Raw genomic sequence first — 14,187 nt, 5'->3', positions numbered from 1 at the left:
CTTGCTCTACTTCATTTTTAAGAAAAGGGGCGGGGGGAAAGGTAGGATCCCAGATGTATTAAGCATAAAATAACAAAATCAAATAGCCACTGAATTGTTCTGATATAGCTTCAACAATACCACATGATCATGATCCATTTCATTCATGTCGTGGTCTATGCCTTACATCTCCTCTCTTCTCTCTCTCTCATGGACGTATTTTTCAATGGCTCTCTGAAACAACTTCATTAATTGAGTAGTTTACTCTGCTCTTGTACAGACTCTTGGGAGGGAAGTTGGCTTATGCTTAAAGTACTACTTGAAAGAAAGCAGCATCCTCAAACTAGCTGTTCACTTCTAAATATTTTTCATGTGCACGTGTTACTGTTTTTCTAGTTCTATGATATATTTTAATAATTTAAATTACTATCATATTTTAAATAAACAAACAACAATGTGTTTATTATTTCAAATAACATAAGAAGCATCTGTCACAGGATTCATGTTTAAGTCATTCTCAAATGGTGTTATTGCCATAAAATTGTTAGTCATTCAAAGTGGTAGAAACTTTATTTTTGGTCAACCTTAAATAGTATTATCTGGGCCTTTTTGATTTGTCCTTTCCTAGGCAGCAAACAATAATAATGCTTCAGATGTGTTCAACTGAGAAAGATTAATAGAAATCAGTTACCACATAACTTCCATTACGTGTGAAGGATTTGATGTACAGGAAATTTACCAGTATCTTAATAGATCTAGAATAAAAATAGAAATTAACATGGTTATTCTGTGTCCCTACCCAAATATCATCTTGAATTGTAGTTTCCATAATCCCCATGTGTTATGGGAGGGACCCAGTAGGAGGCAATTGAATCATGGGGGTGGTTACCCCCATGTTGCTGTTTTTGTGATAGTGAGTGAGTTCTCACAAAATCTGATGGTTTTTTTTAAGGGGCTTTTTTTCCTCTTTTGCTCAGCACTTCTCCTTCCTGCTGCCATGTGAAAAAGGGCGTATCTGCTTCCCCTTTTGCCATGACTGTAAGTTTCCTGAGACTTTCCCACCCATGCTGAACTGTGAGGTAATTAAACCTCTATCCTTTATAAATTACCCAGTCTCAGGTATGTCTTTATTAGCAGCATGAGAATGGACTAGTACAGAAATGCTCAGGAATTAGTGCTATGCCAAAGTTACCTCTACATACATGATATGTAAATTAACAGATTTCTAATGAGAAGTACTTTATAATTTCACAAGTTTTCTGTTGATTGGCTACAATGTTTGATATTGGCTATATAGTAGGAAATATTTAAGGGAGACCTCTAATAATGAATTCATAAACTTATTCTCTCGCACTTTTAAACTTGATTTTTATGCTAGTATCCACTTACAAGAGTAAGCACCAAAGGAGTTGCAAGTTTATCTTTTATCTTGCTTGTTTTCAGCAGAACTTTTATAGGTGATAAAGTAAATTAAAACAGCTAAAATACAAGAAGTGACAGATCGAGACTGATTCATTCAGATTAGTGCAATGCTTGTGAATAGTTAAAACATTCATATTTAAAGGAAGCATATAAACATTTTAAATGTTTTAGAGAAACTGAGGATGTCACTATGTCTTTACCAGTGCTGGAACAGGAAGAATAATTGGAAAAAAAACTTTTTTAACAAGTTTTATTATTTAAAAATTTGCCTGCTATGGTTAAGAATAAATCATTTGTGAAAGAAAAACAAAATAAGATAGGGTTATTTATGTGAATCTATTTCATATTTTGTTTTGGATCCCTATGAAGCAGCTATTCTACCAATATGTTTATTAACAGGATTTAGAGCCATACTATCTGTACATATGCTAAGACTTAGTACTTTAGAAGGAGTTTCACAACTATTTGGGAAAGAAACCAGAACAGAAACCAGAACAGAAATTTTCTTCAACAGTTTCTGAGCATCCAGAGTATGCTGGGCTGAATAATGGTACCCAAATTTTCCTCTTTGTCCTAATTCCCATAACCTATGGATGTTATCTAACATGGCAAAAGGGACTTTGCAGATATGTTGAAGATAAGTATCTTGAGATGAAGAGATTATCCTGATTATCAGATGGGGCCTGATATAATCACAAAGGTCCATATTAAAAAGTTGCATACAGAATCAGAGACAGAGAACTTGATATGATAGCAAAGCAGAGATTTGGAGTGTTATCTTTTAAAGTTGAAGGAAGGAAGGATGGTGCAAGCCAAATAAGATAGGCTACCAATAGAAGCTGAAAAAAACATAAAGAAACAGATTTTCTACTCAGAACCTGCAGAAGAAGCCAGTTTGCTGACATCTTGACTTTACATCAGTAAGACTGATTCCAGATTTTGACCTCCAGAAATGTTAGAGAATAAATGTTGTTTTATGCCACTACATTTGCAGTGTTTCATTACAGTAGCAATAGAAAGCAAATTCACAAAGGCTTCAAGAAAATTTATTTGTAACACCAAAGTAAACTTGTTAGCTGAAAATCATTAAAGAAGCTCTCTAACTGAACACATAATTTTGAAACTAAATATGGTGATAGGTCCTCTCTAAAAAACGTATATAAAATACACAAAATAAGTCAATCTAGATTTATTCTTAGCAGTCATTTTTAGTCTTAGCTGTATTTTAGATCCAACGGAAATAACTGATACAAGTGGATTGGGTGTCGATCGGGAAAAACCAAAAGCAGCAAGATGATTGGCTAGTTGAGTATCTCAGAACAAATGGATTTAACTTTCATTAGTTAAAATTCTGCATTTACCTTGACATGGTTGGCACATTTAGAAGATCCATTTGTCAACTGCTTACGGAAACAGCAGACTTTCACAAATGAGATATTGGCTTGTAACATTTTGCTGTCCCATTTCTAACTCAGGAATAGCCCGTGCTAATGGCATATCCTGTATGTGTACATACTTCACTAATTTATTATCCTCATTAAGACACATTTGAGAATGAAAAAGGATCCTAACAGTTGTTTGGTTGGAGTAACAGGCATTAAACTAGGTTTGGTTTACACAAAAGGCACTAACTGGTGTTCTTCCCAATATGAACATCTAATGTTTAGAAATTGGTGTCTACATGATTCTCATGTTATCTTTAACAATTGCAAAGTCATGTTTTCACCTTGTACTCAAAAGTCAACAGAAACACTGATTTAAAAAATAAGGCAATCCATGTTACAAAGTGAGAATCATACCTAATTTACTAGACAGCCAACATTCTGATTGCAGATGTAATCACAGGTATTACAAGAGGCCTATGGACTAAGTAATTTTATTTAGCCTCAGTAAGTTTTGGCAAAATCTTTAGTCATTTGTCTTTAGGGAAAACATCTCTCTAATTCTTTTATAATCTCTTAGTGTTGTGTAACTAGTACATCTCATTGAAAGAATATTGAAAACATTACATTATGGAACCTCTCAACTCCAGGCACACAATGTTGAACAAGACAGACCATGATCTTACCTTATGCTTTGTAATAGTCACTCACTGAGATATATATATATATATATATATATATATATCTTAAATTTATTGCAAACAAAATGAAAGATAAAAGAGAAATCTAACATCAATTGCTGAAAGTTTAGATTTGAAAATAGTGTCCACATATTACTGAGGAGGGACTGACCACATATACACACTCCCACAGGGGGAGATATAGGACACAGAGACAGAGATCCACAGGTTAATATTGTCTATCTTTTGCTCAGTTCTTCATAATCATTTCCTATCTAAATCTGGGATCAGGCAGAAAATTATTTCAGGCGTAAGAAGTGCAGGCAGATGGAGGGCCAAAACAGGAATCTTCCCAGATCCTGGAAAAAATATGCGTGAGATTTTTGTTGGTTGTTGCTATCGTATATACTTTGGATAGCTTACTATTAGCAAATATAGGTCAGTCCTTGAGTATTCTTACTTCTGTTATGAGAACAGAGGAAGGAATTTATTCATTCTTTGTTGGCTACCAAGTTTCCCTAGATTGATAGTTGCCTGAAGTCCTGACTGTTTATTTTTCCAGCTGCTCTTCAGAGTTAGGAAGACTTTTTTAAGCAATGTATCTCAACTCACAAAAAATCCTTTGACAGTATGCAGATGACCAGAACTCCTTAAAATGAGGTGGAGAGTTTAATTATGCAGTTGTACCAAAAATGCTTGATACACACTATCACTCAGATTTTCATCAAAAGAAAAAGTTACTTTTTGCATTTGAATAGTGAATATAGAAATCAGAAGAAACATATTTCATTTTTTAAAAAATTTAGCCACCTCTCCTCTAACTCCATAATATTCTAATTGGCCAAGTACTTGTTTTAATACATGTATCCTATCTCTTTAAGTAAAGATGTTGAGAGCTCCATGGTGTCATCCTGGGTGAAGGAGCTGAACTTTAAAAGTACCCAAATTAACCCAGAAGAGAACATTGTCTGTGAACTATCTTGTTAAAATGCCTGATATAAAAGGTAGATGTAAGAAATATCTGAAATAATTATAAAATTACCTAGAATCAAACCCAAAGAGAAGGATATCATAGTAAGTCTTAATATTTTTAGTATAGTTCAACTTGATCTCTTTTATGAGGGCCATGGGTTAAAATATATCTGAAGCACATATCTGTAATGAGTGGACTATCTGAAAAAAAATTTTTCAACTCATGCAAGATTATCATATTTTGAAGTTTTATTCATTTTGTATTTCTGTATTATTACTCTAGTATATCTGTAAATGATTCCTATGTAATGACTAATATCATTCTGAGGTTGATTGTTTACTACTCCTTATGGAAGGAAATGTTCTAATCAATGTTCTACCATGAATTGAAAAAAAAAACATTTAGTTGATTATATTTTTAGTCAAAGCCTGGGAAAAATCATATTACCCTACAGTTTCAAAAATTTACACAGACAGAATCAAACGATGTAATGTGTCAGACATTATTTAATAATTTACGTATGAGAGATATTTAAGAAAAAATATCCAAGAGTTTATTTAGAAAAACAAATTAAAAAATATATAAGGAAACTTTGAAAAACTACCAAAGAAGTTCTTGGAATACCAGGTGAAAAAATTAATTATAAAGCCCCAATAATTAAGATATTATAGTAGCACAATAAAAAAGAGAATTACATTAAAATAGAGAAAATCAATGCAAGAATATATTTAAAGTCATTTTCTGAGTTTATAAACTGAAATCAGTGGAGTAAAGTTTGATTATATAAAAATGATATTGAAAAAATTATAATAAGGTATTTTGAGGGAAAATTTAGTTCACATACACATCTACAATTGGAAAAAATATGTGACACATATATTTAATTGAAGTTTTTAGTTAAATAATAAAATGCAAAATACTGATAGATTGAAGTAATCTAAAAAAATGCTACTAAATAAACTTGACTTGTATTAAAAGAATTAAATCGTCAATTATCAATCTAATTTTTAACTAATTATGAAAATTAAAAAGAACATTAAAGTCATTTTTAGTCTGTTAAAGATGTGCTCTTCCTGAGATGGCAACGTTATCAAATATATCTGTCTATGCCATGAAAAACAACATCAATCAGAACATTTACAATGTTGTGGAAACAAAATGACGTACATTTAAAGGAGCTGAGATGTTTTTTCTATCTTCTGAAATGATTAAATATAACTGTAACAAAAAATGGGTAGAGTCAATGTAGGTTATCTTGAGCCTAAAGTTTAATTGCCTCATTAATTGTTTATTTAATATTATGCCACTTTTATAAGAAGTTTGCACTAGCAATTAGCTGGGAAGGGAAAATAGGGATTTTGGTTTTCTACAGTCATTTGTTTGTTAGAAGAATGAAACAAATAGATGTTATGTAGCCTATAAGAACAAAAGGAAGATGTAACTGCAAAAAAGAAAAAAAAGAGTTTTAATATTATTTTAAATCATTAAGGTAATCATTTATCTTATTTTGCAGCCCATGTTGATCACATTCATTCCTGAAGTTGAATGACAGTTGGCATGCAAGTCTATGTAATATGTGAGAGACAACTACAAAGGTTTGATGTCATGGCAAAGACATTTTTAGCCCAGCAGCTAAACGTTGATTTAGGACTAAACACAATCCGATCATTTTCATGGTTCTTTGAGACTGCTTGCTTTCCTGTTGAAAAGGGTGACTTCACTCTAAAGATTTCCCATAGCTTTTCTTTTTTTGAATTTAAAGTAATGATACGAGTTTCGTAACAGACACTGTATTTATAAAGTTTAAAAATGAAAGCCCTTGAGAAAAAATAAATACATCAGAACCAGAGAACAATATAGCACTGGAGAATATTACACGTTGTCTACAGTGATATAAAATACCAATATAGAAATTTTTAAATAAAATTTATATATTTAGGAAGGGGAAGAAACTGTCTCCTAAGAAAAAAATACTTTAAGCACCTGTAGGAAAAACATTACATATAAACACATGCACATACATTACATATATAGGCATACATATAAGTGTATACCTACATATATGTGTATATATAATAATGTATCATGTGTATACATACATATATGCATATATGTAATGTATATGCCTGTGTATATACGTTTATACAAACACACATACACATATATACACAGGCATATAAATACATATATGTCAATTTTACTTTACTCCCAAATAGTAAAATATATCTAGGTGTGTTTAAATGACACACTCAACTTTCAGCATCTTGGATTAATGATGTCCTAGAATGTATTGCCTTTAGGAATTGTGAGATTTTCATTGTTTGTTTGTGTTCATTTTAAAGTTATATCTAAGATAACTGGGACAATTTTGTTCTTTTGCTTTCTTTGTGCCATATGTGATTAATAACTCCCCAGAGCATACTCACAATAAATACATTTTGAATAAAGAAGTGATCTTGAATAATAGTGATCATCATGTCTTAAAACAAGAAAATTAAATACTTGGTGATGAATTAGCCACATTTTTGTTCTTGTAGTAATACTTTTGAAAATCAAAGAAATCTTTAAAAGGAAATAAATGATAATAGAGGAAGAGCAGGTTCTCTGGCCATTAGCTGTTGTGCACTTTAACGGGATACTACAGATTGTGAATAATCAATTAGTTACTCATATATGTTTTAGAATAGTGTACATTTCTTCACAGTCATGAAACATTCCAATATTTGCTCAATTTCGTGAGTCATTTTCTCATAATTAGAAAATAAGAGGCTTGAGCCCAGGAGACAGAGGTTGTTGCAGTCGGCAGATATAGCACTACTGCATTCCAGCCTGGGCGATGGAAAGAGAGACAGACCTTGTCTTAAAAAAAAAAAAAAAAAAAAAAATTAGAATGAATGAACAAAGGAAGGAACAAAGGAAAGAAAAAAGAAAGAAAGAAATTCCTGTCAGTCACCTCACAAGTCATTAAATTACATTGATCACTAACGTATCCATATATTAATATTTCTAAAGGAAATTTAGAAATTAGTTAATTATAGTGTCTTTGGTAAAAGGACACATATTCAATAATTTATGGTCACCTACCATTCCTTGAACTCTAGTCACAATTCTATATGTAGAAATATAGATGGAAATATGGAAAAGAATGCTTTCCTATTTCATGTATAGCCCAAATACATGCTTTCATCCAGAATGAAACTACCTCATAACATTTGTGATTATGTCGACTGCGTCTTCCTTTCTATTCCCATTGTTTGCAATACTGTCTTCTACACAGCACTGACTACACTAAATGAGATTTCTTGGAATGACTGTAAACACACATTAGACTGTGAGCTCAGTGAGATCGAGGATGCTGTCATTAAATTTTGTGTTTCTTTTTAGCATAACAGCTGGAGAAGAGTTGTATTTCAGAAAATATTTGTTGGATTTTCACATTTATCTAGAATATGGTATGGTCATGGAATTGTCAGCAACTACTGTGATTTATGGAAAAATGTTAAAATAATAACAGACCAGAAAATGATCTCATATAATTTCCCAAACTGCTTGAGAATTATCTGTTAAAATCAGATTTCGCTTGATCCCCAGAGGGCCAAAATAGGCCAGCTTTGTTTTTTATTTTGTATTATTTTACATTTTTTTGGTACAGTTCCTAAATTTAGGTGCTACCCAGAAGAGCTAGAGGAAAAATAATGCTATTTTTAGCATTATTTTTATTAATATATAGTTATATTAATAAAACATTATAGTTATTAATTTAAATAATATATTTGTTATTGATTTTACTTTATTAATTTTCCATAGAAGTGTTTGACTATGAGTGGAAATTGAACATTAATTTATGTAAATTTATCATTGCTTTTTAAAAGATCATTACATTTCTTTCAACTGGGTAGAATACAATGTTTTAGAAATAAGCTGTTAATAATGTATTAGTACTTCAGAAGGATAAGTGAATAAGTGATGTCAAAGCAAGAAGGTTGTGTCATTAAAACAATAAAACCTCAGAATTATAAGGTTATATACTTCAAATTTTTAATGATAATAGTTTCTGTGTGTCAATTAAAACTTCCATTGAAAATATTTTTATTGGGGAATAGGGAATAAATTTAAAAATAAAGTAATAATTGATGAGATTTGAAACCTGAGTATAAAGGTTTTATGTCTTAGACTTGTGAGAATTGAAGTGTGTGAGCTGAAAAGAAATCTGTACTTTTTATTTCCTTATCTGAAGTATAGAAATGAATATACAAGTATTCTTTCCAGGCTATTAAAAAAATGATGAAATGAATAGATTGAGATAATGCTTTTGAACCCATTTGAACAACAGTGAATTCACATACATGGTAAAATGGCCACACATACAAATACTAAGAAAAAAAAGAAAGAGAGAGAGGTGAGGTTTTCCCACTACTAATATCTGAGTATATACAGGAATTTATTTTCATTTTTCTGTATAGTTTCTAAAAACTAACAAATGCTTTAAATAAATATAAATAGAATCACCAGGGAATCTAGATGCTGTAATAATAGGTATATGCCATAATTTCATGATACAGTTTCTTTAAGAAAGAGAAGTTTACAATGCTTAATACATAATGAAAAGTAGGATTTCTAATGGAAATCATTATCTTTCCTAAGAAAGGTTGCTGCTGAAATAAGAAATTAGCATCCAGAGTTGTTTTAAAATCCTCTTCATACTAGCAATCAAAATCAGTTTTTCTTTATAAAATGGAAAAGTCTTAAGGAAAGCAACATTGAATATATTTGGCATATAAAATGATAAATCAGTTGGTTAAGGTTATGAAATTGTTATGAATATGTATTTTTTGTCAATCAAATAAAAAGCACAAAACTTGATACTGCAAAATTTGCTTATTTCTGATGTGACATGAGATATAAGAAATAGATTACTTTTTATAGACAATGTTCTTGATTCTCTTGTTTCTTTTTACTGTCATTGTGAAACTATTTTATCTTTGTCTTAATTTCACTGTTTGCTTACCAAAATTACTCCTCTCACAAGCTTATTGAGGTTCAAAGTCAGTTCAAGTTTAGTTGTCTAATATGTACCAGTTAATTAGTTCACTGTCAACAGTAAGATAGATGTTTGCTTCCAAAGGCATGTTTGTGTATTCCCAATGCTTGTCACCCTACTCAGTAGCAGAAGAAATAGAGGAAATGCTGAATTGATTCGTCTTTTCAGTTTTTATACATTGAGTGGACTGTCAAGTACAGGATAGATTAACACATTGTTATTTTTCATGTATATTTTTATTAGCAACTTATAAACACCTATTGTTTACTGCAATTAATGTAATTTTTATTTTCTTATAGAAATAAATATACTACATTTTGCAGTATAAGCTCTAATTTAATACATTTGATAATGAGTTTAGTCTCACCTATAGGTGGAGGAAACTTCTGATAAGCTAGTTTGGGTTAGGATGGGTTAGTGTTAGGTTGGGTTATGCTATGGTAACTAGATCCCCCCTCACCCAACACACACACACACACACACACACACACACAGACACACACACACACACACACAGTTTAGAAACCTACAGCAACAGGGATCATTTCTCTCTCTCATGGCATGTCAAATACAGCTCTGCTCCTCATCCTCCTTAATTTCAGAAATAAAGCTTAGAGTGTATAATCTACACTTAGGAAATACAACCATCCCAATTTCCCTAGGACTGAGTAATTTAGTAGACACAAGACTTTTAGCTTTTAAAAAAGGAAAGTCCCTGGCAAACAGTTAAGTTGATCACCTTAAATTCACCATACCATAATAAGTGAAATTATTTAAATGAAGATAATCCTACTTCTATTTCAGAGGTAAAGTTTGAAATGTATAAATTTCGCGATACATTCCCAGACTACAGAAAATTTTCTGTTAAATATTTTTCACCTAATCCACGAATTAAACTGAAGATAGTATTTAAAATAAGGATGATTTTAAAGCATCAATTTCAAATATTAATTGAAATAAATTAAAAAATCAAACTAAGTGAACACTTCCATGTAAAATAACTTCTTTTTAATCTCTTTGGTTCTAAATAAGATTGATGAGAAAAGTTAATATTACCATATTACCTGAGGTCGCTGTGAAACTTAAGATATCTTAACAACAGAGAAGGCCATCATTCTATGGAAAATTAACTTCATTCTGAAAGAGAGGTCACATTAAAATAACTGAATTCCACAAAGACTCCTATCTGGTCACACAAATAACGTTTGCCTCACTTAATTGTCTTTTTATTTAAGTTTACAAAAACTAAAAAAAAAAAAATAGTGTTTTAGCAGGCAACGAGCATTTCACTATGGATTTGAAATAATTTCTTTTATTAGCAGCATTTTTGAAATTCATAATCAAAAAAAGGAAGTTGATTTACTTAAAAATCATCTTACTTGTATAACATAGAACTTAAGAAAATACTTTGTAGACCCCTGGTCAATATAGTAAATATTTTTTCATAACAATATTACCAAAGTATTGTCATTTGTTTAATATTCTCCACCATACAACAGTTGTCCCTTAGGAATATCAACTGGAAATCTGGTTCATCCAGTAAACCAAAATGGATCTACCAGTATAAAATTAATCAATAAAAACAGCTGTGGTATATTTTAATGTTTCCCCTTTTCCCTTGGCTTCTAGAAAGGTCAGAGCAGTTTAAAGACAAACATTTAGTTTATTCACTCAATAGATGGCATCACTTGAAGCTTAAGAAGCTGCACATGCGTATTATAGACAATGGACAAGAACAAATTAAGAGGGCAAAGGCCAGGAATGTATTTCACATAGCAAGCCAAAAAAACACTTGAAGACTAAAAACAAAGCAACACTAGTTACCACTAACCTTAAGAAGATAAATATTATGCATGATTTAGAAGTTAAGAAAGTGAATAAAGCTTTTGTAAATATACAAAAAGAACTTGTACACTGCTCAAAGGGCCTTTCTCTCGAACCTCTGCAGAAATGATGAGCCTCTCAGCAACATGATGAAAGTGAACAAAGTTAATACTGATGAAGCTTCAAGATTAATGGCTCAGTTGTAATACAGCAGTGATGCATCTAATTCCTCCAAAAGACTGTTAAGTTAAATGTTTTACACAAAAAGTGCCTCCACTCTTCCTTCTCACCATCATACTTTACTTATATTAACTTGCTTTAAAAGTTATATTCTATATCTATTTTCATGTTGGTGCTGTGAAATGTGTGTGTGTGTGTGTGTGTGTGTGTGTATCTGCATCCTCACATGAACACACAAGGTATAAATGAGAGGTCGAAATCAGAGATAGACCTATATGACAATATTCCTCACCTCTACATATGGCTTAAATAAATTACTCTTTTAAATTAACTGCTCTTAACATTAAGGTTGTTATGTTAGAGGATAATGTCCTGGTGTTGCAATAATTTTTAAAAGGTATTAAGAGCTGCAATCACAAATAACTCCCTCTAAATCCAAACTTTATCTAAAGTTATAATATCTTCATAGTGTCCTTATTCAGTATAGAAGGGTATAAGGACAGATAAGTTGCTCAGACACACCTTGAAATATATTCTCGGGACTTTGTTTTTTCATTAAGCAAAGTCAGAAGTCAAATGTGGTCTTCAGGTTAAAGTAGTAGGAAGAATACCACAGCACCCCTGTGAGCAGGGATTCATATTATTTTTGTTGTTTTTCCTGGCATCTGTCATTGCTCCTTAACGGCCCTTCTCTCTCAAGGTTATTACAGAATATTTAATGTCTCATTTTTTAATGATTCCTTAACTCCTGAGTGGCAGAAACAGGGATTCATATCTTTGATCCTGCTTCTTCTGGTATTCTTAGTTTAAAAAACAAACAAACAAGAACAAAAGCAATTTCAGACAAAACATAACAACTTAGACAGGGCTTAATTCAAATTTAGTTTTTGTTGTTGCTGTTTGTTAATTTTTTTGCCATAGAAGACATGATTTTATTCCTTGTTATTGCTAAACAGTATTCCATTGTGTGTATGTATATGTATGTGTGTGTGTGTATAAATAATTTTCTTTATCCAGTCATCAATTGGTGGACACTTAGGTTGATTCCACATTTTTGTTATCATGAATAATGAATCAATAAACATACTTGTGCTAGTATCTTTTTTATATAATGATTTCTTTTCCTTTGGGTAGATATCCAGCAGTGCGATTGCTGGTTCAAATCACAGTTCTGTTTTTGAACTGTGATCTGAAAAATTTCCATACTGTTTTCCATAGCGGTTGTACTAATTTACATTCCCATCAACAGTGCATGAGCATTCCATTTCTCTACATCTTCACCAACATCAATTTTTTTTTTTGACTTTTTAATAATGACCATTCTGATTGGTATAAGATGATGCCCCATTGTGGTTTTAATTTGCATGTCTCTGATGATTGGTGATGTTGAGCATTTTTTCAAACGTCGGCTGGCTATTTGTATGTCTTTTTTGAAAAATGCCTATTCATGTTGTTTGTCCACTTTTTAATTGGGTTATTTGGTTGTATTTTGAAGTTGTTGAGTTGCTTGAATTCCTTGTAAATTCTGGATTTTAGTCTGCTGTTAGATGCATACTTTGCAAATATTTTCTCCCAATCTGAAGGTTGTCTGTTCACTTTATTGATTATTTATTTTGCTGTGCAGAAGCATTTCAGGTTAATCAAGTCCTATTTGTTTATTTTTGTTTTAGTTTCTTTTACTTTGAGATCTCAATCATGAGTTGTCTTCCTAGGCCAATGTCCAGAAGAGGATATTCTTAAATTATTTCTTAATTTTTATTTCAATACTCTTTGGGGTACAGGTGGCTTTTAGTTACATTAATAAGTTCTTTAGTGGTGATTTATTTGTTTTGGTAGACCAGTCACCCAAGCAGTGTACACTGTACTCAATATGCAGGGGACTCAGAGGGAAGGGTGAGAGGGGGATGAGAGATAAAACTGTCTACTGTTTTGTTAAGGTTTAAGTGAAGAAATGACTCTATAGGATCCTATCAATATGAATAATGTACTATTCTGCTAAGTTTATTTTGTACAGCCATATATTCAGAATTCATTAGGCCTTCATATTTTCTATCATAATGAGGACCCGAATCCAATAAAGGCAATCTCCACTGACAGTGAAGATTGGTTAATGCCATTTGTAGAGTTCAACATTTGATGTCTCAGTATAAAAGTCATGGGTTAAAGCTTTTGATCAGCTCACAGCTTGGAAATATATCATACAATTGTATTATTTTGGTAGTCATTTAATATTACTAAATGATAATTATTTTTTTAATTATTACTTTTTTTTTTTTTTTTTTTTTTGAGACAAAGTCTTATTCTGTAGCCCAGGCTGGAGTGAAGTGGTGTGATCTCAGCTCAATGCAATGTCTGCCTCCCAGGTTCAAGCGATTATCCTGCCTCAGACTTCAGAGCAGGTGGGATTACAAGCACGTGCCACTGCACCTGGCTAATTTTTTGTATTTTTAGTAGAGACAGGGTTTCAGCATGTTGGCCAGGATGGTCTTGAACTCCTGACCTCAGGTAATCCACCTGCCTCAGCCTCCCAAAGTGCTAGGATTACAGGGATGAGGCACCGTGCCTGGCTTTTTTTTTTTTTTTTTTTTTTTTTAACCTCACCTTTAGTGTTGACTCATACTTTAGGGTTGTTGTGCAATTAGGAAATTGTGATTGCAAATCCAGGTAGACCACCATGACTTGAAACAGAACAATGCTTACTTAGTG

General features: G+C 31.9%; 1 protein-coding gene and 1 pseudogene across 1 annotated transcript in view; both read left to right on the top strand.

The window, feature by feature from the left end:
• LOC119620186 (protein eyes shut homolog) overlaps window positions 1-14,187 on the top strand; it is a 359,552-nt gene that overhangs the window by 303,597 nt on the left and 41,768 nt on the right. The gene's annotated exons all lie outside the window — the stretch shown is intronic.
• Window positions 11,203-11,507, top strand: LOC119620188 (ribosomal biogenesis factor-like; annotated as a pseudogene).

The sequence above is a fragment of the Chlorocebus sabaeus genome, chromosome 17, assembly GCF_047675955.1.
Source record: "Chlorocebus sabaeus isolate Y175 chromosome 17, mChlSab1.0.hap1, whole genome shotgun sequence".
In the NCBI taxonomy this organism is placed as follows: Eukaryota; Metazoa; Chordata; class Mammalia; order Primates; family Cercopithecidae; genus Chlorocebus; species Chlorocebus sabaeus.
Note: the sequence above shows the minus strand (reverse complement) of the source record. Positions and strands in the feature narration are given on the sequence as shown.